Consider the following 22,173-nt stretch of genomic DNA (forward strand, 5'->3'; position numbering starts at 1 on the left):
TTTTTTTTATTTTATCCCAAACTATGGCTCAAGTGGAGCATGCCCACAAAAAATGAGCCAAATCGGACTAAAATTGACGATTTGGTGACCAAAACAAAGTTCGGTGATCGAAAAAGTTAAGCCTCATCGAGCGCGGATACTTTTTTGGAAATCGGTAAAAACTTGTCCAAAATGGTTCGCGGTGCCAGTTTTTTTTATTTTATCCCAAGCTATGGCTCAAGTGGAGCATGCCCACAAAAAATGAGCCAAATCGGACTAAAATTGACGATTTGGTGACCAAAACAAAGTTCGGTGATCGAAAAAGTTAAGCCTCATCGAGCGCGGATACTTTTTTGGAAATCGGTAAAAACTTGTCCAAAATGGTTCGCGGTGCCAGATTTTTTTATTTTATCCCAAATTATGGCTCAAGTGGAGCATGCCCACAAAAAATGAGCCAAATCGGACTAAAATTGACGATTTGGTGACCAATACAAAGTTCGGTGATCGAAAAAGTTAAGCCTCATCGAGCGCGGATACTTTTTGTAAATGACAATTTCAGCAGTAACCATTGCTCCAAACACACCCCATATACTTGTAAAGGCCATTATAATAGTTCCCCTGCTTGCGTGTTATGCATATTTGATATTTGGAACTGTCTCGGAAACATCAATACTAATTGTATAATTTCCCTTTATTAAACTAACTTTTAAGTTAGTGCAAATCGCTCAGTTCCATTCTTTAGGCTGCACTCCGCTAACGCAGAGTGCATTCAAATAAAACTTATCAAATAGAGTTAATACTTACCTATTTAATAAGTTTATCACAACAATTAGGCTAAAAGCAACTGGCTACTGATTTTCCCAATTACCAACCTAAACCCACTGAAGTCATACTTCCGGTTCAATGTCCGGTTATACAGGTTCCTCGTACCCAATTCATCTGTGCTTTGTTTTGCGGCCGTTCCACTGTATTGTGGATGGTTGGAAGCAAAAAGTTTGCGCGTTTGTCATAATACACTGTATGGCTACGAATTGCATAAATTATAACACAACCGTGGCTAAAATTGCATGTATTAAGTGACTATTTTGCAAACCGCAAGGCGGCGAGTTAAAGTGATCCTGTATTTGAATATGAGACTACAATACAATACTGTTGTATATAAATTCGCTCCCGCTTACGCAAATGCCTACGACCATACCATGTTGAATGCACCGGTTCTCGTCCGATCACCGAAGTTAAGCAACATTGGGCCTGGTTAGTACTTGGATGGGTGACCGCTTGGGAACACCAGGTGTTGTAGGCTTTTTCTTTTGAGTATTCAAACCTCATAGAATACTTTTATTCGATATTTACACATTTTAGAGCCTCAAAAAGCCTCGGTGATCGAAAAAGTTAAGCCTCATCGAGCGCGGATACTTTTTTGGAAATCGGTAAAAACTTGTCCAAAATGGTTCGCGGTGCCAGTTTTTTTTATTTTATCCCAAACTATGGCTCAAGTGGAGCATGCCCACAAAAAATGAGCCAAATCGGACTAAAATTGACGATTTGGTGACCAAAACAAAGTTCGGTGATCGAAAAAGTTAAGCCTCATCGAGCGCGGATACTTTTTTGGAAATCGGTAAAAACTTGTCCAAAATGGTTCGCGGTGCCAGTTTTTTTTATTTTATCCCAAGCTATGGCTCAAGTGGAGCATGCCCACAAAAAATGAGCCAAATCGGACTAAAATTGACGATTTGGTGACCAAAACAAAGTTCGGTGATCGAAAAAGTTAAGCCTCATCGAGCGCGGATACTTTTTTGGAAATCGGTAAAAACTTGTCCAAAATGGTTCGCGGTGCCAGATTTTTTTATTTTATCCCAAATTATGGCTCAAGTGGAGCATGCCCACAAAAAATGAGCCAAATCGGACTAAAATTGACGATTTGGTGACCAATACAAAGTTCGGTGATCGAAAAAGTTAAGCCTCATCGAGCGCGGATACTTTTTGTAAATGACAATTTCAGCAGTAACCATTGCTCCAAACACACCCCATATACTTGTAAAGGCCATTATAATAGTTCCCCTGCTTGCGTGTTATGCATATTTGATATTTGGAACTGTCTCGGAAACATCAATACTAATTGTATAATTTCCCTTTATTAAACTAACTTTTAAGTTAGTGCAAATCGCTCAGTTCCATTCTTTAGGCTGCACTCCGCTAACGCAGAGTGCATTCAAATAAAACTTATCAAATAGAGTTAATACTTACCTATTTAATAAGTTTATCACAACAATTAGGCTAAAAGCAACTGGCTACTGATTTTCCCAATTACCAACCTAAACCCACTGAAGTCATACTTCCGGTTCAATGTCCGGTTATACAGGTTCCTCGTACCCAATTCATCTGTGCTTTGTTTTGCGGCCGTTCCACTGTATTGTGGATGGTTGGAAGCAAAAAGTTTGCGCGTTTGTCATAATACACTGTATGGCTACGAATTGCATAAATTATAACACAACCGTGGCTAAAATTGCATGTATTAAGTGACTATTTTGCAAACCGCAAGGCGGCGAGTTAAAGTGATCCTGTATATGAATATGAGACTACAATACAATACTGTTGTATATAAATTCGCTCCCGCTTACGCAAATGCCTACGACCATACCATGTTGAATGCACCGGTTCTCGTCCGATCACCGAAGTTAAGCAACATTGGGCCTGGTTAGTACTTGGATGGGTGACCGCTTGGGAACACCAGGTGTTGTAGGCTTTTTCTTTTGAGTATTCAAACCTCATAGAATACTTTTATTCGATATTTACACATTTTAGAGCCTCAAAAAGCCTCGGTGATCGAAAAAGTTAAGCCTCATCGAGCGCGGATACTTTTTTGGAAATCGGTAAAAACTTGTCCAAAATGGTTCGCGGTGCCAGTTTTTTTTATTTTATCCCAAACTATGGCTCAAGTGGAGCATGCCCACAAAAAATGAGCCAAATCGGACTAAAATTGACGATTTGGTGACCAAAACAAAGTTCGGTGATCGAAAAAGTTAAGCCTCATCGAGCGCGGATACTTTTTTGGAAATCGGTAAAAACTTGTCCAAAATGGTTCGCGGTGCCAGTTTTTTTTATTTTATCCCAAGCTATGGCTCAAGTGGAGCATGCCCACAAAAAATGAGCCAAATCGGACTAAAATTGACGATTTGGTGACCAAAACAAAGTTCGGTGATCGAAAAAGTTAAGCCTCATCGAGCGCGGATACTTTTTTGGAAATCGGTAAAAACTTGTCCAAAATGGTTCGCGGTGCCAGATTTTTTTATTTTATCCCAAATTATGGCTCAAGTGGAGCATGCCCACAAAAAATGAGCCAAATCGGACTAAAATTGACGATTTGGTGACCAAAACAAAGTTCGGTGATCGAAAAAGTTAAGCCTCATCGAGCGCGGATACTTTTTGTAAATGACAATTTCAGCAGTAACCATTGCTCCAAACACACCCCATATACTTGTAAAGGCCATTATAATAGTTCCCCTGCTTGCGTGTTATGCATATTTGATATTTGGAACTGTCTCGGAAACATCAATACTAATTGTATAATTTCCCTTTATTAAACTAACTTTTAAGTTAGTGCAAATCGCTCAGTTCCATTCTTTAGGCTGCACTCCGCTAACGCAGAGTGCATTCAAATAAAACTTATCAAATAGAGTTAATACTTACCTATTTAATAAGTTTATCACAACAATTAGGCTAAAAGCAACTGGCTACTGATTTTCCCAATTACCAACCTAAACCCACTGAAGTCATACTTCCGGTTCAATGTCCGGTTATACAGGTTCCTCGTACCCAATTCATCTGTGCTTTGTTTTGCGGCCGTTCCACTGTATTGTGGATGGTTGGAAGCAAAAAGTTTGCGCGTTTGTCATAATACACTGTATGGCTACGAATTGCATAAATTATAACACAACCGTGGCTAAAATTGCATGTATTAAGTGACTATTTTGCAAACCGCAAGGCGGCGAGTTAAAGTGATCCTGTATATGAATATGAGACTACAATACAATACTGTTGTATATAAATTCGCTCCCGCTTACGCAAATGCCTACGACCATACCATGTTGAATGCACCGGTTCTCGTCCGATCACCGAAGTTAAGCAACATTGGGCCTGGTTAGTACTTGGATGGGTGACCGCTTGGGAACACCAGGTGTTGTAGGCTTTTTCTTTTGAGTATTCAAACCTCATAGAATACTTTTATTCGATATTTACACATTTTAGAGCCTCAAAAAGCCTCGGTGATCGAAAAAGTTAAGCCTCATCGAGCGCGGATACTTTTTTGGAAATCGGTAAAAACTTGTCCAAAATGGTTCGCGGTGCCAGTTTTTTTTATTTTATCCCAAACTATGGCTCAAGTGGAGCATGCCCACAAAAAATGAGCCAAATCGGACTAAAATTGACGATTTGGTGACCAAAACAAAGTTCGGTGATCGAAAAAGTTAAGCCTCATCGAGCGCGGATACTTTTTTGGAAATCGGTAAAAACTTGTCCAAAATGGTTCGCGGTGCCAGTTTTTTTTATTTTATCCCAAGCTATGGCTCAAGTGGAGCATGCCCACAAAAAATGAGCCAAATCGGACTAAAATTGACGATTTGGTGACCAAAACAAAGTTCGGTGATCGAAAAAGTTAAGCCTCATCGAGCGCGGATACTTTTTTGGAAATCGGTAAAAACTTGTCCAAAATGGTTCGCGGTGCCAGATTTTTTTATTTTATCCCAAATTATGGCTCAAGTGGAGCATGCCCACAAAAAATGAGCCAAATCGGACTAAAATTGACGATTTGGTGACCAATACAAAGTTCGGTGATCGAAAAAGTTAAGCCTCATCGAGCGCGGATACTTTTTGTAAATGACAATTTCAGCAGTAACCATTGCTCCAAACACACCCCATATACTTGTAAAGGCCATTATAATAGTTCCCCTGCTTGCGTGTTATGCATATTTGATATTTGGAACTGTCTCGGAAACATCAATACTAATTGTATAATTTCCCTTTATTAAACTAACTTTTAAGTTAGTGCAAATCGCTCAGTTCCATTCTTTAGGCTGCACTCCGCTAACGCAGAGTGCATTCAAATAAAACTTATCAAATAGAGTTAATACTTACCTATTTAATAAGTTTATCACAACAATTAGGCTAAAAGCAACTGGCTACTGATTTTCCCAATTACCAACCTAAACCCACTGAAGTCATACTTCCGGTTCAATGTCCGGTTATACAGGTTCCTCGTACCCAATTCATCTGTGCTTTGTTTTGCGGCCGTTCCACTGTATTGTGGATGGTTGGAAGCAAAAAGTTTGCGCGTTTGTCATAATACACTGTATGGCTACGAATTGCATAAATTATAACACAACCGTGGCTAAAATTGCATGTATTAAGTGACTATTTTGCAAACCGCAAGGCGGCGAGTTAAAGTGATCCTGTATATGAATATGAGACTACAATACAATACTGTTGTATATAAATTCGCTCCCGCTTACGCAAATGCCTACGACCATACCATGTTGAATGCACCGGTTCTCGTCCGATCACCGAAGTTAAGCAACATTGGGCCTGGTTAGTACTTGGATGGGTGACCGCTTGGGAACACCAGGTGTTGTAGGCTTTTTCTTTTGAGTATTCAAACCTCATAGAATACTTTTATTCGATATTTACACATTTTAGAGCCTCAAAAAGCCTCGGTGATCGAAAAAGTTAAGCCTCATCGAGCGCGGATACTTTTTTGGAAATCGGTAAAAACTTGTCCAAAATGGTTCGCGGTGCCAGTTTTTTTTATTTTATCCCAAACTATGGCTCAAGTGGAGCATGCCCACAAAAAATGAGCCAAATCGGACTAAAATTGACGATTTGGTGACCAAAACAAAGTTCGGTGATCGAAAAAGTTAAGCCTCATCGAGCGCGGATACTTTTTTGGAAATCGGTAAAAACTTGTCCAAAATGGTTCGCGGTGCCAGTTTTTTTTATTTTATCCCAAGCTATGGCTCAAGTGGAGCATGCCCACAAAAAATGAGCCAAATCGGACTAAAATTGACGATTTGGTGACCAAAACAAAGTTCGGTGATCGAAAAAGTTAAGCCTCATCGAGCGCGGATACTTTTTTGGAAATCGGTAAAAACTTGTCCAAAATGGTTCGCGGTGCCAGATTTTTTTATTTTATCCCAAATTATGGCTCAAGTGGAGCATGCCCACAAAAAATGAGCCAAATCGGACTAAAATTGACGATTTGGTGACCAATACAAAGTTCGGTGATCGAAAAAGTTAAGCCTCATCGAGCGCGGATACTTTTTGTAAATGACAATTTCAGCAGTAACCATTGCTCCAAACACACCCCATATACTTGTAAAGGCCATTATAATAGTTCCCCTGCTTGCGTGTTATGCATATTTGATATTTGGAACTGTCTCGGAAACATCAATACTAATTGTATAATTTCCCTTTATTAAACTAACTTTTAAGTTAGTGCAAATCGCTCAGTTCCATTCTTTAGGCTGCACTCCGCTAACGCAGAGTGCATTCAAATAAAACTTATCAAATAGAGTTAATACTTACCTATTTAATAAGTTTATCACAACAATTAGGCTAAAAGCAACTGGCTACTGATTTTCCCAATTACCAACCTAAACCCACTGAAGTCATACTTCCGGTTCAATGTCCGGTTATACAGGTTCCTCGTACCCAATTCATCTGTGCTTTGTTTTGCGGCCGTTCCACTGTATTGTGGATGGTTGGAAGCAAAAAGTTTGCGCGTTTGTCATAATACACTGTATGGCTACGAATTGCATAAATTATAACACAACCGTGGCTAAAATTGCATGTATTAAGTGACTATTTTGCAAACCGCAAGGCGGCGAGTTAAAGTGATCCTGTATATGAATATGAGACTACAATACAATACTGTTGTATATAAATTCGCTCCCGCTTACGCAAATGCCTACGACCATACCATGTTGAATGCACCGGTTCTCGTCCGATCACCGAAGTTAAGCAACATTGGGCCTGGTTAGTACTTGGATGGGTGACCGCTTGGGAACACCAGGTGTTGTAGGCTTTTTCTTTTGAGTATTCAAACCTCATAGAATACTTTTATTCGATATTTACACATTTTAGAGCCTCAAAAAGCCTCGGTGATCGAAAAAGTTAAGCCTCATCGAGCGCGGATACTTTTTTGGAAATCGGTAAAAACTTGTCCAAAATGGTTCGCGGTGCCAGTTTTTTTTATTTTATCCCAAACTATGGCTCAAGTGGAGCATGCCCACAAAAAATGAGCCAAATCGGACTAAAATTGACGATTTGGTGACCAAAACAAAGTTCGGTGATCGAAAAAGTTAAGCCTCATCGAGCGCGGATACTTTTTTGGAAATCGGTAAAAACTTGTCCAAAATGGTTCGCGGTGCCAGTTTTTTTTATTTTATCCCAAGCTATGGCTCAAGTGGAGCATGCCCACAAAAAATGAGCCAAATCGGACTAAAATTGACGATTTGGTGACCAAAACAAAGTTCGGTGATCGAAAAAGTTAAGCCTCATCGAGCGCGGATACTTTTTTGGAAATCGGTAAAAACTTGTCCAAAATGGTTCGCGGTGCCAGATTTTTTTATTTTATCCCAAATTATGGCTCAAGTGGAGCATGCCCACAAAAAATGAGCCAAATCGGACTAAAATTGACGATTTGGTGACCAATACAAAGTTCGGTGATCGAAAAAGTTAAGCCTCATCGAGCGCGGATACTTTTTGTAAATGACAATTTCAGCAGTAACCATTGCTCCAAACACACCCCATATACTTGTAAAGGCCATTATAATAGTTCCCCTGCTTGCGTGTTATGCATATTTGATATTTGGAACTGTCTCGGAAACATCAATACTAATTGTATAATTTCCCTTTATTAAACTAACTTTTAAGTTAGTGCAAATCGCTCAGTTCCATTCTTTAGGCTGCACTCCGCTAACGCAGAGTGCATTCAAATAAAACTTATCAAATAGAGTTAATACTTACCTATTTAATAAGTTTATCACAACAATTAGGCTAAAAGCAACTGGCTACTGATTTTCCCAATTACCAACCTAAACCCACTGAAGTCATACTTCCGGTTCAATGTCCGGTTATACAGGTTCCTCGTACCCAATTCATCTGTGCTTTGTTTTGCGGCCGTTCCACTGTATTGTGGATGGTTGGAAGCAAAAAGTTTGCGCGTTTGTCATAATACACTGTATGGCTACGAATTGCATAAATTATAACACAACCGTGGCTAAAATTGCATGTATTAAGTGACTATTTTGCAAACCGCAAGGCGGCGAGTTAAAGTGATCCTGTATATGAATATGAGACTACAATACAATACTGTTGTATATAAATTCGCTCCCGCTTACGCAAATGCCTACGACCATACCATGTTGAATGCACCGGTTCTCGTCCGATCACCGAAGTTAAGCAACATTGGGCCTGGTTAGTACTTGGATGGGTGACCGCTTGGGAACACCAGGTGTTGTAGGCTTTTTCTTTTGAGTATTCAAACCTCATAGAATACTTTTATTCGATATTTACACATTTTAGAGCCTCAAAAAGCCTCGGTGATCGAAAAAGTTAAGCCTCATCGAGCGCGGATACTTTTTTGGAAATCGGTAAAAACTTGTCCAAAATGGTTCGCGGTGCCAGTTTTTTTTATTTTATCCCAAACTATGGCTCAAGTGGAGCATGCCCACAAAAAATGAGCCAAATCGGACTAAAATTGACGATTTGGTGACCAAAACAAAGTTCGGTGATCGAAAAAGTTAAGCCTCATCGAGCGCGGATACTTTTTTGGAAATCGGTAAAAACTTGTCCAAAATGGTTCGCGGTGCCAGTTTTTTTTATTTTATCCCAAGCTATGGCTCAAGTGGAGCATGCCCACAAAAAATGAGCCAAATCGGACTAAAATTGACGATTTGGTGACCAAAACAAAGTTCGGTGATCGAAAAAGTTAAGCCTCATCGAGCGCGGATACTTTTTTGGAAATCGGTAAAAACTTGTCCAAAATGGTTCGCGGTGCCAGATTTTTTTATTTTATCCCAAATTATGGCTCAAGTGGAGCATGCCCACAAAAAATGAGCCAAATCGGACTAAAATTGACGATTTGGTGACCAATACAAAGTTCGGTGATCGAAAAAGTTAAGCCTCATCGAGCGCGGATACTTTTTGTAAATGACAATTTCAGCAGTAACCATTGCTCCAAACACACCCCATATACTTGTAAAGGCCATTATAATAGTTCCCCTGCTTGCGTGTTATGCATATTTGATATTTGGAACTGTCTCGGAAACATCAATACTAATTGTATAATTTCCCTTTATTAAACTAACTTTTAAGTTAGTGCAAATCGCTCAGTTCCATTCTTTAGGCTGCACTCCGCTAACGCAGAGTGCATTCAAATAAAACTTATCAAATAGAGTTAATACTTACCTATTTAATAAGTTTATCACAACAATTAGGCTAAAAGCAACTGGCTACTGATTTTCCCAATTACCAACCTAAACCCACTGAAGTCATACTTCCGGTTCAATGTCCGGTTATACAGGTTCCTCGTACCCAATTCATCTGTGCTTTGTTTTGCGGCCGTTCCACTGTATTGTGGATGGTTGGAAGCAAAAAGTTTGCGCGTTTGTCATAATACACTGTATGGCTACGAATTGCATAAATTATAACACAACCGTGGCTAAAATTGCATGTATTAAGTGACTATTTTGCAAACCGCAAGGCGGCGAGTTAAAGTGATCCTGTATATGAATATGAGACTACAATACAATACTGTTGTATATAAATTCGCTCCCGCTTACGCAAATGCCTACGACCATACCATGTTGAATGCACCGGTTCTCGTCCGATCACCGAAGTTAAGCAACATTGGGCCTGGTTAGTACTTGGATGGGTGACCGCTTGGGAACACCAGGTGTTGTAGGCTTTTTCTTTTGAGTATTCAAACCTCATAGAATACTTTTATTCGATATTTACACATTTTAGAGCCTCAAAAAGCCTCGGTGATCGAAAAAGTTAAGCCTCATCGAGCGCGGATACTTTTTTGGAAATCGGTAAAAACTTGTCCAAAATGGTTCGCGGTGCCAGTTTTTTTTATTTTATCCCAAACTATGGCTCAAGTGGAGCATGCCCACAAAAAATGAGCCAAATCGGACTAAAATTGACGATTTGGTGACCAAAACAAAGTTCGGTGATCGAAAAAGTTAAGCCTCATCGAGCGCGGATACTTTTTTGGAAATCGGTAAAAACTTGTCCAAAATGGTTCGCGGTGCCAGTTTTTTTTATTTTATCCCAAGCTATGGCTCAAGTGGAGCATGCCCACAAAAAATGAGCCAAATCGGACTAAAATTGACGATTTGGTGACCAAAACAAAGTTCGGTGATCGAAAAAGTTAAGCCTCATCGAGCGCGGATACTTTTTTGGAAATCGGTAAAAACTTGTCCAAAATGGTTCGCGGTGCCAGATTTTTTTATTTTATCCCAAATTATGGCTCAAGTGGAGCATGCCCACAAAAAATGAGCCAAATCGGACTAAAATTGACGATTTGGTGACCAAAACAAAGTTCGGTGATCGAAAAAGTTAAGCCTCATCGAGCGCGGATACTTTTTGTAAATGACAATTTCAGCAGTAACCATTGCTCCAAACACACCCCATATACTTGTAAAGGCCATTATAATAGTTCCCCTGCTTGCGTGTTATGCATATTTGATATTTGGAACTGTCTCGGAAACATCAATACTAATTGTATAATTTCCCTTTATTAAACTAACTTTTAAGTTAGTGCAAATCGCTCAGTTCCATTCTTTAGGCTGCACTCCGCTAACGCAGAGTGCATTCAAATAAAACTTATCAAATAGAGTTAATACTTACCTATTTAATAAGTTTATCACAACAATTAGGCTAAAAGCAACTGGCTACTGATTTTCCCAATTACCAACCTAAACCCACTGAAGTCATACTTCCGGTTCAATGTCCGGTTATACAGGTTCCTCGTACCCAATTCATCTGTGCTTTGTTTTGCGGCCGTTCCACTGTATTGTGGATGGTTGGAAGCAAAAAGTTTGCGCGTTTGTCATAATACACTGTATGGCTACGAATTGCATAAATTATAACACAACCGTGGCTAAAATTGCATGTATTAAGTGACTATTTTGCAAACCGCAAGGCGGCGAGTTAAAGTGATCCTGTATATGAATATGAGACTACAATACAATACTGTTGTATATAAATTCGCTCCCGCTTACGCAAATGCCTACGACCATACCATGTTGAATGCACCGGTTCTCGTCCGATCACCGAAGTTAAGCAACATTGGGCCTGGTTAGTACTTGGATGGGTGACCGCTTGGGAACACCAGGTGTTGTAGGCTTTTTCTTTTGAGTATTCAAACCTCATAGAATACTTTTATTCGATATTTACACATTTTAGAGCCTCAAAAAGCCTCGGTGATCGAAAAAGTTAAGCCTCATCGAGCGCGGATACTTTTTTGGAAATCGGTAAAAACTTGTCCAAAATGGTTCGCGGTGCCAGTTTTTTTTATTTTATCCCAAACTATGGCTCAAGTGGAGCATGCCCACAAAAAATGAGCCAAATCGGACTAAAATTGACGATTTGGTGACCAAAACAAAGTTCGGTGATCGAAAAAGTTAAGCCTCATCGAGCGCGGATACTTTTTTGGAAATCGGTAAAAACTTGTCCAAAATGGTTCGCGGTGCCAGTTTTTTTTATTTTATCCCAAGCTATGGCTCAAGTGGAGCATGCCCACAAAAAATGAGCCAAATCGGACTAAAATTGACGATTTGGTGACCAAAACAAAGTTCGGTGATCGAAAAAGTTAAGCCTCATCGAGCGCGGATACTTTTTTGGAAATCGGTAAAAACTTGTCCAAAATGGTTCGCGGTGCCAGATTTTTTTATTTTATCCCAAATTATGGCTCAAGTGGAGCATGCCCACAAAAAATGAGCCAAATCGGACTAAAATTGACGATTTGGTGACCAAAACAAAGTTCGGTGATCGAAAAAGTTAAGCCTCATCGAGCGCGGATACTTTTTTGGAAATCGGTAAAAACTTGTCCAAAATGGTTCGCGGTGCCAGTTTTTTTTATTTTATCCCAAGCTATGGCTCAAGTGGAGCATGCCCACAAAAAATGAGCCAAATCGGACTAAAATTGACGATTTGGTGACCAAAACAAAGTTCGGTGATCGAAAAAGTTAAGCCTCATCGAGCGCGGATACTTTTTTGGAAATCGGTAAAAACTTGTCCAAAATGGTTCGCGGTGCCAGATTTTTTTATTTTATCCCAAATTATGGCTCAAGTGGAGCATGCCCACAAAAAATGAGCCAAATCGGACTAAAATTGACGATTTGGTGACCAAAACAAAGTTCGGTGATCGAAAAAGTTAAGCCTCATCGAGCGCGGATACTTTTTTGGAAATCGGTAAAAACTTGTCCAAAATGGTTCGCGGTGCCAGATTTTTTTATTTTATCCCAAATTATGGCTCAAGTGGAGCATGCCCACAAAAAATGAGCCAAATCGGACTAAAATTGACGATTTGGTGACCAAAACAAAGTTCGGTGATCGAAAAAGTTAAGCCTCATCGAGCGCGGATACTTTTTTGGAAATCGGTAAAAACTTGTCCAAAATGGTTCGCGGTGCCAGATTTTTTTATTTTATCCCAAATTATGGCTCAAGTGGAGCATGCCCACAAAAAATGAGCCAAATCGGACTAAAATTGACGATTTGGTGACCAAAACAAAGTTCGGTGATCGAAAAAGTTAAGCCTCATCGAGCGCGGATACTTTTTTGGAAATCGGTAAAAACTTGTCCAAAATGGTTCGCGGTGCCAGTTTTTTTTATTTTATCCCAAGCTATGGCTCAAGTGGAGCATGCCCACAAAAAATGAGCCAAATCGGACTAAAATTGACGATTTGGTGACCAAAACAAAGTTCGGTGATCGAAAAAGTTAAGCCTCATCGAGCGCGGATACTTTTTTGGAAATCGGTAAAAACTTGTCCAAAATGGTTCGCGGTGCCAGTTTTTTTTATTTTATCCCAAGCTATGGCTCAAGTGGAGCATGCCCACAAAAAATGAGCCAAATCGGACTAAAATTGACGATTTGGTGACCAAAACAAAGTTCGGTGATCGAAAAAGTTAAGCCTCATCGAGCGCGGATACTTTTTTGGAAATCGGTAAAAACTTGTCCAAAATGGTTCGCGGTGCCAGATTTTTTTATTTTATCCCAAATTATGGCTCAAGTGGAGCATGCCCACAAAAAATGAGCCAAATCGGACTAAAATTGACGATTTGGTGACCAAAACAAAGTTCGGTGATCGAAAAAGTTAAGCCTCATCGAGCGCGGATACTTTTTGTAAATGACAATTTCAGCAGTAACCATTGCTCCAAACACACCCCATATACTTGTAAAGGCCATTATAATAGTTCCCCTGCTTGCGTGTTATGCATATTTGATATTTGGAACTGTCTCGGAAACATCAATACTAATTGTATAATTTCCCTTTATTAAACTAACTTTTAAAGTTAGTGCAAATCGCTCAGTTCCATTCTTTAGGCTGCACTCCGCTAACGCAGAGTGCATTCAAATAAAACTTATCAAATAGAGTTAATACTTACCTATTTAATAAGTTTATCACAACAATTAGGCTAAAAGCAACTGGCTACTGATTTTCCCAATTACCAACCTAAACCCACTGAAGTCATACTTCCGGTTCAATGTCCGGTTATACAGGTTCCTCGTACCCAATTCATCTGTGCTTTGTTTTGCGGCCGTTCCACTGTATTGTGGATGGTTGGAAGCAAAAAGTTTGCGCGTTTGTCATAATACACTGTATGGCTACGAATTGCATAAATTATAACACAACCGTGGCTAAAATTGCATGTATTAAGTGACTATTTTGCAAACCGCAAGGCGGCGAGTTAAAGTGATCCTGTATATGAATATGAGACTACAATACAATACTGTTGTATATAAATTCGCTCCCGCTTACGCAAATGCCTACGACCATACCATGTTGAATGCACCGGTTCTCGTCCGATCACCGAAGTTAAGCAACATTGGGCCTGGTTAGTACTTGGATGGGTGACCGCTTGGGAACACCAGGTGTTGTAGGCTTTTTCTTTTGAGTATTCAAACCTCATAGAATACTTTTATTCGATATTTACACATTTTAGAGCCTCAAAAAGCCTCGGTGATCGAAAAAGTTAAGCCTCATCGAGCGCGGATACTTTTTTGGAAATCGGTAAAAACTTGTCCAAAATGGTTCGCGGTGCCAGTTTTTTTTATTTTATCCCAAACTATGGCTCAAGTGGAGCATGCCCACAAAAAATGAGCCAAATCGGACTAAAATTGACGATTTGGTGACCAAAACAAAGTTCGGTGATCGAAAAAGTTAAGCCTCATCGAGCGCGGATACTTTTTTGGAAATCGGTAAAAACTTGTCCAAAATGGTTCGCGGTGCCAGTTTTTTTTATTTTATCCCAAGCTATGGCTCAAGTGGAGCATGCCCACAAAAAATGAGCCAAATCGGACTAAAATTGACGATTTGGTGACCAAAACAAAGTTCGGTGATCGAAAAAGTTAAGCCTCATCGAGCGCGGATACTTTTTTGGAAATCGGTAAAAACTTGTCCAAAATGGTTCGCGGTGCCAGATTTTTTTATTTTATCCCAAATTATGGCTCAAGTGGAGCATGCCCACAAAAAATGAGCCAAATCGGACTAAAATTGACGATTTGGTGACCAAAACAAAGTTCGGTGATCGAAAAAGTTAAGCCTCATCGAGCGCGGATACTTTTTTGGAAATCGGTAAAAACTTGTCCAAAATGGTTCGCGGTGCCAGTTTTTTTTATTTTATCCCAAGCTATGGCTCAAGTGGAGCATGCCCACAAAAAATGAGCCAAATCGGACTAAAATTGACGATTTGGTGACCAAAACAAAGTTCGGTGATCGAAAAAGTTAAGCCTCATCGAGCGCGGATACTTTTTTGGAAATCGGTAAAAACTTGTCCAAAATGGTTCGCGGTGCCAGATTTTTTTATTTTATCCCAAATTATGGCTCAAGTGGAGCATGCCCACAAAAAATGAGCCAAATCGGACTAAAATTGACGATTTGGTGACCAAAACAAAGTTCGGTGATCGAAAAAGTTAAGCCTCATCGAGCGCGGATACTTTTTTGGAAATCGGTAAAAACTTGTCCAAAATGGTTCGCGGTGCCAGATTTTTTTATTTTATCCCAAATTATGGCTCAAGTGGAGCATGCCCACAAAAAATGAGCCAAATCGGACTAAAATTGACGATTTGGTGACCAAAACAAAGTTCGGTGATCGAAAAAGTTAAGCCTCATCGAGCGCGGATACTTTTTTGGAAATCGGTAAAAACTTGTCCAAAATGGTTCGCGGTGCCAGATTTTTTTATTTTATCCCAAATTATGGCTCAAGTGGAGCATGCCCACAAAAAATGAGCCAAATCGGACTAAAATTGACGATTTGGTGACCAAAACAAAGTTCGGTGATCGAAAAAGTTAAGCCTCATCGAGCGCGGATACTTTTTTGGAAATCGGTAAAAACTTGTCCAAAATGGTTCGCGGTGCCAGTTTTTTTTATTTTATCCCAAGCTATGGCTCAAGTGGAGCATGCCCACAAAAAATGAGCCAAATCGGACTAAAATTGACGATTTGGTGACCAAAACAAAGTTCGGTGATCGAAAAAGTTAAGCCTCATCGAGCGCGGATACTTTTTTGGAAATCGGTAAAAACTTGTCCAAAATGGTTCGCGGTGCCAGATTTTTTTATTTTATCCCAAATTATGGCTCAAGTGGAGCATGCCCACAAAAAATGAGCCAAATCGGACTAAAATTGACGATTTGGTGACCAAAACAAAGTTCGGTGATCGAAAAAGTTAAGCCTCATCGAGCGCGGATACTTTTTTGGAAATCGGTAAAAACTTGTCCAAAATGGTTCGCGGTGCCAGATTTTTTTATTTTATCCCAAATTATGGCTCAAGTGGAGCATGCCCACAAAAAATGAGCCAAATCGGACTAAAATTGACGATTTGGTGACCAAAACAAAGTTCGGTGATCGAAAAAGTTAAGCCTCATCGAGCGCGGATACTTTTTGTAAATGACAATTTCAGCAGTAACCATTGCTCCAAACACACCCCATATACTTGTAAAGGCCATTATAATAGTTCCCCTGCTTGCGTGTTATGCATATTTGATATTTGGAACTGTCTCGGAAACATCAATACTAATTGTATAATTTCCCTTTATTAAACTAACTTTTAAGTTAGTGCAAATCGCTCAGTTCCATTCTTTAGGCTGCACTCCGCTAACGCAGAGTGCATTCAAATAAAACTTATCAAATAGAGTTAATACTTACCTATTTAATAAGTTTATCACAACAATTAGGCTAAAAGCAACTGGCTACTGATTTTCCCAATTACCAACCTAAACCCACTGAAGTCATACTTCCGGTTCAATGTCCGGTTATACAGGTTCCTCGTACCCAATTCATCTGTGCTTTGTTTTGCGGCCGTTCCACTGTATTGTGGATGGTTGGAAGCAAAAAGTTTGCGCGTTTGTCATAATACACTGTATGGCTACGAATTGCATAAATTATAACACAACCGTGGCTAAAATTGCATGTATTAAGTGACTATTTTGCAAACCGCAAGGCGGCGAGTTAAAGTGATCCTGTATATGAATATGAGACTACAATACAATACTGTTGTATATAAATTCGCTCCCGCTTACGCAAATGCCTACGACCATACCATGTTGAATGCACCGGTTCTCGTCCGATCACCGAAGTTAAGCAACATTGGGCCTGGTTAGTACTTGGATGGGTGACCGCTTGGGAACACCAGGTGTTGTAGGCTTTTTCTTTTGAGTATTCAAACCTCATAGAATACTTTTATTCGATATTTACACATTTTAGAGCCTCAAAAAGCCTCGGTGATCGAAAAAGTTAAGCCTCATCGAGCGCGGATACTTTTTTGGAAATCGGTAAAAACTTGTCCAAAATGGTTCGCGGTGCCAGTTTTTTTTATTTTATCCCAAACTATGGCTCAAGTGGAGCATGCCCACAAAAAATGAGCCAAATCGGACTAAAATTGACGATTTGGTGACCAAAACAAAGTTCGGTGATCGAAAAAGTTAAGCCTCATCGAGCGCGGATACTTTTTTGGAAATCGGTAAAAACTTGTCCAAAATGGTTCGCGGTGCCAGTTTTTTTTATTTTATCCCAAGCTATGGCTCAAGTGGAGCATGCCCACAAAAAATGAGCCAAATCGGACTAAAATTGACGATTTGGTGACCAAAACAAAGTTCGGTGATCGAAAAAGTTAAGCCTCATCGAGCGCGGATACTTTTTTGGAAATCGGTAAAAACTTGTCCAAAATGGTTCGCGGTGCCAGATTTTTTTATTTTATCCCAAATTATGGCTCAAGTGGAGCATGCCCACAAAAAATGAGCCAAATCGGACTAAAATTGACGATTTGGTGACCAAAACAAAGTTCGGTGATCGAAAAAGTTAAGCCTCATCGAGCGCGGATACTTTTTTGGAAATCGGTAAAAACTTGTCCAAAATGGTTCGCGGTGCCAGTTTTTTTTATTTTATCCCAAGCTATGGCTCAAGTGGAGCATGCCCACAAAAAATGAGCCAAATCGGACTAAAATTGACGATTTGGTGACCAAAACAAAGTTCGGTGATCGAAAAAGTTAAGCCTCATCGAGCGCGGATACTTTTTTGGAAATCGGTAAAAACTTGTCCAAAATGGTTCGCGGTGCCAGATTTTTTTATTTTATCCCAAATTATGGCTCAAGTGGAGCATGCCCACAAAAAATGAGCCAAATCGGACTAAAATTGACGATTTGGTGACCAAAACAAAGTTCGGTGATCGAAAAAGTTAAGCCTCATCGAGCGCGGATACTTTTTTGGAAATCGGTAAAAACTTGTCCAAAATGGTTCGCGGTGCCAGTTTTTTTTATTTTATCCCAAGCTATGGCTCAAGTGGAGCATGCCCACAAAAAATGAGCCAAATCGGACTAAAATTGACGATTTGGTGACCAAAACAAAGTTCGGTGATCGAAAAAGTTAAGCCTCATCGAGCGCGGATACTTTTTTGGAAATCGGTAAAAACTTGTCCAAAATGGTTCGCGGTGCCAGATTTTTTTATTTTATCCCAAATTATGGCTCAAGTGGAGCATGCCCACAAAAAATGAGCCAAATCGGACTAAAATTGACGATTTGGTGACCAAAACAAAGTTCGGTGATCGAAAAAGTTAAGCCTCATCGAGCGCGGATACTTTTTGTAAATGACAATTTCAGCAGTAACCATTGCTCCAAACACACCCCATATACTTGTAAAGGCCATTATAATAGTTCCCCTGCTTGCGTGTTATGCATATTTGATATTTGGAACTGTCTCGGAAACATCAATACTAATTGTATAATTTCCCTTTATTAAACTAACTTTTAAGTTAGTGCAAATCGCTCAGTTCCATTCTTTAGGCTGCACTCCGCTAACGCAGAGTGCATTCAAATAAAACTTATCAAATAGAGTTAATACTTACCTATTTAATAAGTTTATCACAACAATTAGGCTAAAAGCAACTGGCTACTGATTTTCCCAATTACCAACCTAAACCCACTGAAGTCATACTTCCGGTTCAATGTCCGGTTATACAGGTTCCTCGTACCCAATTCATCTGTGCTTTGTTTTGCGGCCGTTCCACTGTATTGTGGATGGTTGGAAGCAAAAAGTTTGCGCGTTTGTCATAATACACTGTATGGCTACGAATTGCATAAATTATAACACAACCGTGGCTAAAATTGCATGTATTAAGTGACTATTTTGCAAACCGCAAGGCGGCGAGTTAAAGTGATCCTGTATATGAATATGAGACTACAATACAATACTGTTGTATATAAATTCGCTCCCGCTTACGCAAATGCCTACGACCATACCATGTTGAATGCACCGGTTCTCGTCCGATCACCGAAGTTAAGCAACATTGGGCCTGGTTAGTACTTGGATGGGTGACCGCTTGGGAACACCAGGTGTTGTAGGCTTTTTCTTTTGAGTATTCAAACCTCATAGAATACTTTTATTCGATATTTACACATTTTAGAGCCTCAAAAAGCCTCGGTGATCGAAAAAGTTAAGCCTCATCGAGCGCGGATACTTTTTTGGAAATCGGTAAAAACTTGTCCAAAATGGTTCGCGGTGCCAGTTTTTTTTATTTTATCCCAAACTATGGCTCAAGTGGAGCATGCCCACAAAAAATGAGCCAAATCGGACTAAAATTGACGATTTGGTGACCAAAACAAAGTTCGGTGATCGAAAAAGTTAAGCCTCATCGAGCGCGGATACTTTTTTGGAAATCGGTAAAAACTTGTCCAAAATGGTTCGCGGTGCCAGTTTTTTTTATTTTATCCCAAGCTATGGCTCAAGTGGAGCATGCCCACAAAAAATGAGCCAAATCGGACTAAAATTGACGATTTGGTGACCAAAACAAAGTTCGGTGATCGAAAAAGTTAAGCCTCATCGAGCGCGGATACTTTTTTGGAAATCGGTAAAAACTTGTCCAAAATGGTTCGCGGTGCCAGATTTTTTTATTTTATCCCAAATTATGGCTCAAGTGGAGCATGCCCACAAAAAATGAGCCAAATCGGACTAAAATTGACGATTTGGTGACCAAAACAAAGTTCGGTGATCGAAAAAGTTAAGCCTCATCGAGCGCGGATACTTTTTTGGAAATCGGTAAAAACTTGTCCAAAATGGTTCGCGGTGCCAGTTTTTTTTATTTTATCCCAAGCTATGGCTCAAGTGGAGCATGCCCACAAAAAATGAGCCAAATCGGACTAAAATTGACGATTTGGTGACCAAAACAAAGTTCGGTGATCGAAAAAGTTAAGCCTCATCGAGCGCGGATACTTTTTTGGAAATCGGTAAAAACTTGTCCAAAATGGTTCGCGGTGCCAGATTTTTTTATTTTATCCCAAATTATGGCTCAAGTGGAGCATGCCCACAAAAAATGAGCCAAATCGGACTAAAATTGACGATTTGGTGACCAAAACAAAGTTCGGTGATCGAAAAAGTTAAGCCTCATCGAGCGCGGATACTTTTTGTAAATGACAATTTCAGCAGTAACCATTGCTCCAAACACACCCCATATACTTGTAAAGGCCATTATAATAGTTCCCCTGCTTGCGTGTTATGCATATTTGATATTTGGAACTGTCTCGGAAACATCAATACTAATTGTATAATTTCCCTTTATTAAACTAACTTTTAAGTTAGTGCAAATCGCTCAGTTCCATTCTTTAGGCTGCACTCCGCTAACGCAGAGTGCATTCAAATAAAACTTATCAAATAGAGTTAATACTTACCTATTTAATAAGTTTATCACAACAATTAGGCTAAAAGCAACTGGCTACTGATTTTCCCAATTACCAACCTAAACCCACTGAAGTCATACTTCCGGTTCAATGTCCGGTTATACAGGTTCCTCGTACCCAATTCATCTGTGCTTTGTTTTGCGGCCGTTCCACTGTATTGTGGATGGTTGGAAGCAAAAAGTTTGCGCGTTTGTCATAATACACTGTATGGCTACGAATTGCATAAATTATAACACAACCGTGGCTAAAATTGCATGTATTAAGTGACTATTTTGCAAACCGCAAGGCGGCGAGTTAAAGTGATCCTGTATATGAATATGAGACTACAATACAATACTGTTGTATATAAATTCGCTCCCGCTTACGCAAATGCCTACGACCATACCATGTTGAATGCACCGGTTCTCGTCCGATCACCGAAGTTAAGCAACATTGGGCCTGGTTAGTACTTGGATGGGTGACCGCTTGGGAACACCAGGTGTTGTAGGCTTTTTCTTTTGAGTATTCAAACCTCATAGAATACTTTTATTCGATATTTACACATTTTAGAGCCTCAAAAAGCCTCGGTGATCGAAAAAGTTAAGCCTCATCGAGCGCGGATACTTTTTTGGAAATCGGTAAAAACTTGTCCAAAATGGTTCGCGGTGCCAGTTTTTTTTATTTTATCCCAAACTATGGCTCAAGTGGAGCATGCCCACAAAAAATGAGCCAAATCGGACTAAAATTGACGATTTGGTGACCAAAACAAAGTTCGGTGATCGAAAAAGTTAAGCCTCATCGAGCGCGGATACTTTTTTGGAAATCGGTAAAAACTTGTCCAAAATGGTTCGCGGTGCCAGTTTTTTTTATTTTATCCCAAGCTATGGCTCAAGTGGAGCATGCCCACAAAAAATGAGCCAAATCGGACTAAAATTGACGATTTGGTGACCAAAACAAAGTTCGGTGATCGAAAAAGTTAAGCCTCATCGAGCGCGGATACTTTTTTGGAAATCGGTAAAAACTTGTCCAAAATGGTTCGCGGTGCCAGATTTTTTTATTTTATCCCAAATTATGGCTCAAGTGGAGCATGCCCACAAAAAATGAGCCAAATCGGACTAAAATTGACGATTTGGTGACCAAAACAAAGTTCGGTGATCGAAAAAGTTAAGCCTCATCGAGCGCGGATACTTTTTGTAAATGACAATTTCAGCAGTAACCATTGCTCCAAACACACCCCATATACTTGTAAAGGCCATTATAATAGTTCCCCTGCTTGCGTGTTATGCATATTTGATATTTGGAACTGTCTCGGAAACATCAATACTAATTGTATAATTTCCCTTTATTAAACTAACTTTTAAGTTAGTGCAAATCGCTCAGTTCCATTCTTTAGGCTGCACTCCGCTAACGCAGAGTGCATTCAAATAAAACTTATCAAATAGAGTTAATACTTACCTATTTAATAAGTTTATCACAACAATTAGGCTAAAAGCAACTGGCTACTGATTTTCCCAATTACCAACCTAAACCCACTGAAGTCATACTTCCGGTTCAATGTCCGGTTATACAGGTTCCTCGTACCCAATTCATCTGTGCTTTGTTTTGCGGCCGTTCCACTGTATTGTGGATGGTTGGAAGCAAAAAGTTTGCGCGTTTGTCATAATACACTGTATGGCTACGAATTGCATAAATTATAACACAACCGTGGCTAAAATTGCATGTATTAAGTGACTATTTTGCAAACCGCAAGGCGGCGAGTTAAAGTGAT

The 22,173-nt window shown here is 39.7% G+C and overlaps 12 non-coding genes across 12 annotated transcripts; all 12 read left to right on the plus strand.

Moving 5' to 3' along the window:
- Positions 1 to 1,163: 1,163 nt before the first annotated feature.
- Positions 1,164 to 1,282, plus strand: LOC142347045 (5S ribosomal RNA). Its single transcript, XR_012760071.1, has one exon. It is a non-coding gene; the product is annotated as a 5S ribosomal RNA (ribosomal RNA).
- A 1,324-nt stretch (positions 1,283 to 2,606) lies between these two features.
- On the plus strand, positions 2,607 to 2,725 carry LOC142347057 (5S ribosomal RNA). Its single transcript, XR_012760082.1, has one exon. It is a non-coding gene; the product is annotated as a 5S ribosomal RNA (ribosomal RNA).
- Positions 2,726 to 4,049: 1,324 nt separating this feature from the next.
- LOC142347068 (5S ribosomal RNA) lies at positions 4,050 to 4,168 on the plus strand. The gene has a single exon (XR_012760093.1). It is a non-coding gene; the product is annotated as a 5S ribosomal RNA (ribosomal RNA).
- Positions 4,169 to 5,492: 1,324 nt separating this feature from the next.
- LOC142347080 (5S ribosomal RNA) lies at positions 5,493 to 5,611 on the plus strand. The gene has a single exon (XR_012760104.1). It is a non-coding gene; the product is annotated as a 5S ribosomal RNA (ribosomal RNA).
- Positions 5,612 to 6,935: 1,324 nt separating this feature from the next.
- LOC142347093 (5S ribosomal RNA) lies at positions 6,936 to 7,054 on the plus strand. The gene has a single exon (XR_012760116.1). It is a non-coding gene; the product is annotated as a 5S ribosomal RNA (ribosomal RNA).
- Positions 7,055 to 8,378: 1,324 nt separating this feature from the next.
- On the plus strand, positions 8,379 to 8,497 carry LOC142347105 (5S ribosomal RNA). Its single transcript, XR_012760127.1, has one exon. It is a non-coding gene; the product is annotated as a 5S ribosomal RNA (ribosomal RNA).
- A 1,324-nt stretch (positions 8,498 to 9,821) lies between these two features.
- LOC142347116 (5S ribosomal RNA) lies at positions 9,822 to 9,940 on the plus strand. The gene has a single exon (XR_012760138.1). It is a non-coding gene; the product is annotated as a 5S ribosomal RNA (ribosomal RNA).
- A 1,324-nt stretch (positions 9,941 to 11,264) lies between these two features.
- LOC142347128 (5S ribosomal RNA) lies at positions 11,265 to 11,383 on the plus strand. Its single transcript, XR_012760149.1, has one exon. It is a non-coding gene; the product is annotated as a 5S ribosomal RNA (ribosomal RNA).
- A 2,641-nt stretch (positions 11,384 to 14,024) lies between these two features.
- On the plus strand, positions 14,025 to 14,143 carry LOC142347140 (5S ribosomal RNA). The gene has a single exon (XR_012760160.1). It is a non-coding gene; the product is annotated as a 5S ribosomal RNA (ribosomal RNA).
- A 2,640-nt stretch (positions 14,144 to 16,783) lies between these two features.
- LOC142347151 (5S ribosomal RNA) lies at positions 16,784 to 16,902 on the plus strand. The gene has a single exon (XR_012760171.1). It is a non-coding gene; the product is annotated as a 5S ribosomal RNA (ribosomal RNA).
- A 2,076-nt stretch (positions 16,903 to 18,978) lies between these two features.
- On the plus strand, positions 18,979 to 19,097 carry LOC142347164 (5S ribosomal RNA). The gene has a single exon (XR_012760182.1). It is a non-coding gene; the product is annotated as a 5S ribosomal RNA (ribosomal RNA).
- A 1,700-nt stretch (positions 19,098 to 20,797) lies between these two features.
- On the plus strand, positions 20,798 to 20,916 carry LOC142347176 (5S ribosomal RNA). The gene has a single exon (XR_012760193.1). It is a non-coding gene; the product is annotated as a 5S ribosomal RNA (ribosomal RNA).
- The last annotated feature ends 1,257 nt before the right edge of the window (positions 20,917 to 22,173 follow it).

This window comes from Convolutriloba macropyga, chromosome 9 (genome assembly GCF_964194025.1).
Source record: "Convolutriloba macropyga chromosome 9, txConMacr16.3, whole genome shotgun sequence".
Taxonomy (NCBI): domain Eukaryota; kingdom Metazoa; phylum Xenacoelomorpha; order Acoela; family Convolutidae; genus Convolutriloba; species Convolutriloba macropyga.